The sequence below is a fragment of the Schistocerca serialis genome, chromosome 4 (genome assembly GCF_023864345.2).
Source record: "Schistocerca serialis cubense isolate TAMUIC-IGC-003099 chromosome 4, iqSchSeri2.2, whole genome shotgun sequence".
Taxonomy (NCBI): domain Eukaryota; kingdom Metazoa; phylum Arthropoda; class Insecta; order Orthoptera; family Acrididae; genus Schistocerca; species Schistocerca serialis.
Window position 1 is genome coordinate 226,406,944 of NC_064641.1, and position 3,072 is coordinate 226,410,015.

At 42.0% G+C, this 3,072-nt stretch overlaps 1 non-coding gene across 1 annotated transcript; it reads right to left on the reverse strand.

Moving 5' to 3' along the window:
• Positions 1 to 290: 290 nt before the first annotated feature.
• Positions 291 to 365, reverse strand: Trnal-caa (transfer RNA leucine (anticodon CAA)). The gene has a single exon. It is a non-coding gene; the product is annotated as a tRNA-Leu (tRNA).
• Positions 366 to 3,072: the final 2,707 nt, after the last annotated feature.

The window sequence follows — 3,072 nt, forward strand, 5'->3', positions numbered from 1 at the left end:
TAGAGCATGTGTGGGATGCACTGGAGAGATGTAATGAAGCATGTCTACACATACCAGTGAACATCCAGCAGCTGTCAACTGTGCTAGGGAAACAATGGGACACCCTACCACAAGAACTCTTTACCATCCTTGTGGCCAGCATGGGATTGTCTTGCAGAGCACGCATTCCCTCTGATGTGTTTCATAACAAAAAAAAGGGCCCCTTTTTAAACATAACATAATCATGTTGAGGTTTTCACCCTGCAGCAGAGTGTGCGCTGATATGAAACTTCCTGGCAGATTAAAACTGTGTGCCGGACCGAGACTCGAACTCGGGACCTTTGCCTTTTGGAGGCAAGTGCTCTACCAACTGAGCTACCCAAGCACGACTCACGCCCCGTCCTCACAGCTTTACTTCTGCCAGTACCTCGTCTCCTACCGATGCCTACCAAGTTCGAGTCTCAGTCTGGCACACAGTTTTAATCTGCCAGGAAGTTTCATAACACAATCATGATACTGGAGGAAAATAAGACGTCCACTATGAGCACACAAACTGTACCTGTAACACTCACATGCATCCCCAAATCCTTATTTATTTTTACTTTTATTTTACTTTAACAGAAACTAAGTTGTACATATCTTAAAAAAAAAATTGATTAGTACTATTTACATAGGCCTACTACCATAGAAAGCAACCACAAACAAACTTGTAAAGCTGTCACATTCCATATCCTCTGACATATGCACAACATCAAATAAATAAATAAAATGATAAATAAACAAATGTGTTGCTTCTTCAATGTGCTTCCCTCCTGAACTTCTCTGCACCAATTTTCTCACCATCTTCTAAAATACTCCTATTTTCTTTAACACAAATAATGTCATCCTTTCATGGCTTCTTTCTGTCTCTATTTTACAGCATTCCACGTTGATATTGTTTATCGTCTAATATTTCAATTTCAGACAAGAATATGTATATAGGGTCTGCTACAGGATTTTTTGCAAGCTTTTCTTAATATGTTACAATGCTGTTTACCATGTAAAAGCACTTCTGCATCATTTGGACGACTTGTTACAGATATTTTGGGTATGTCCTGTTTTTGTTGTGAAGAGACTGATACCTGTAACAATCCAAGGTTTCTTTAACGATGCCTGATTTTTACATATATCTCTTTAGGAAAAATAATTTCAGACATGGAACTCATTAAGAAACATGTTGACTTTAGAGCCAGCTTTAGGCTCGTAAACATAACCCCCATCAACCTCTTTTCAAAAATCTTCAGTATTTAGTTTTCTCATTCGTCATCCTCTGTTTCCTTACGGTGTTTGCGCATTTACAAGAACTAAGTTACATAATGCCAACAATTGTGCATCATGATTTCACAATATGTTTACCACAGGATCGGTATGCCCTTCTTTAAGCTCCATTTGTTGTATGAATACATCACCCATACTGAAGTGCCAAAGAAACTGGTATAGGCATGCATAATCAAATACAGGTATGTAAACAGGCAGTAAACAGCACTGCGGTCAGCAATGCCTATATAAGACAAGTGTCTGGCACAGTTGTAGATTGGTTATTGCAGCTACAATGGCAAGTTATCAAGAATTAATTGAGTTTTAATGTGTTATTACGGTCAGTGTACAAGCAATGGGACACAGCATCTCCAAGGTAGTGATGAAGTGGGGATTTTCCTGTACGACCATTTCACGAGTGTACTGTGAATATCGGGACTCCAGTAAAACATCAAATCTCCAACATCGCTGCGGCTGGATACAGATCCTGCAAGAACGGGACCAACAAGTGCCAATGCGTGAACCATTCAACAAAACATTGATATGGGCTTTCGAGCCGAAGGCCCACTCATGTATCCTTGATAACTGCATGACAGAAAGCTTTACCTCCCCTGGGCCTGCTGACATCAAATCTCCAACATCGCTGCGGCTGGATACAGATCCTGCAAGAACGGGACCAACAAGTGCCAATGCGTGAACCATTCAACAAAACATTGATATGGGCTTTCGAGCCGAAGGCCCACTCATGTATCCTTGATAACTGCATGACAGAAAGCTTTACCTCCCCTGGGCCTGCTGACACCAACACTGGACTGTTGATGACTGGAAACAAGTTGCCCGGTCAGACGAGTCTCATTTCAAATTGTTTCAAGTGGATGGACGTATACAGGTATTGTGACAGGCTCATAAATCCATGGACCCTGCATGTCAGCAGAGGATTGTTCAAGCCGGTGGACGCTCTGTAATGGTGTGAAGTGTATGCAGTTGGGAGTGACATTGGACCCCTGATGTCTAGATATGATTCTGACAGGTGACACGTACGTAAGCATCCTGTCTGGTTGCTTGTATCCAGTCATGCCCAATGTGATTTTCCGTTGGACTTGGGCAATTTCAGAAGGACAGTGCAACACCCCACATGTCCAGAATTGCTACAGAGTGGCTCCATGAACACCCTTCGGAGTTTAAACACTTCTTCTGGCTACCAAACTCTCCAGGCACGAACATTATTGAGCATATCTGGGATGCCTTGCAACATGCTGTTCAGAAGATATCTCCACTCCTTGTACTCTTACGGATTTATGGACAGCCTTGCAGGATTCAAGGACTTGATTCCCTCCAGCACTACTTCAGACATTAGTCAAGTCCATGCCACACCATGTAGCGACACTTATGTGTGCCCGTGGGGGCCCTGCACAATATTAGGCAGCTGTACCAGTTTCTTTGGCTCTTCAGTGTATTAGAGTACTGCTCCCCCAAGCAACTTGAGTAGGGAAACCTATGGCTTATACTAAATTTCTGTACATTTAAAGCAGGTTGCCAATCTTTCACCCCTGAAATCCTATCCCAGTCTGACTGAATATTCCCGCATCTTTTATCAGACAGTATGGTACTTCATTAAGGATAACCATATCATCTGCAAAATGTCTGATTGTACTACATTCTATCCTTACTAACATTCCATAACCTCACTGGGAATTATTTTAAGGGGTAACTCATCAAGCAAAGTTATAGCTTTCCCAAACCCAAAAACACGCATTACGAATCATTTGTGGTGTGAACTGGAGAACATTCTGTAGT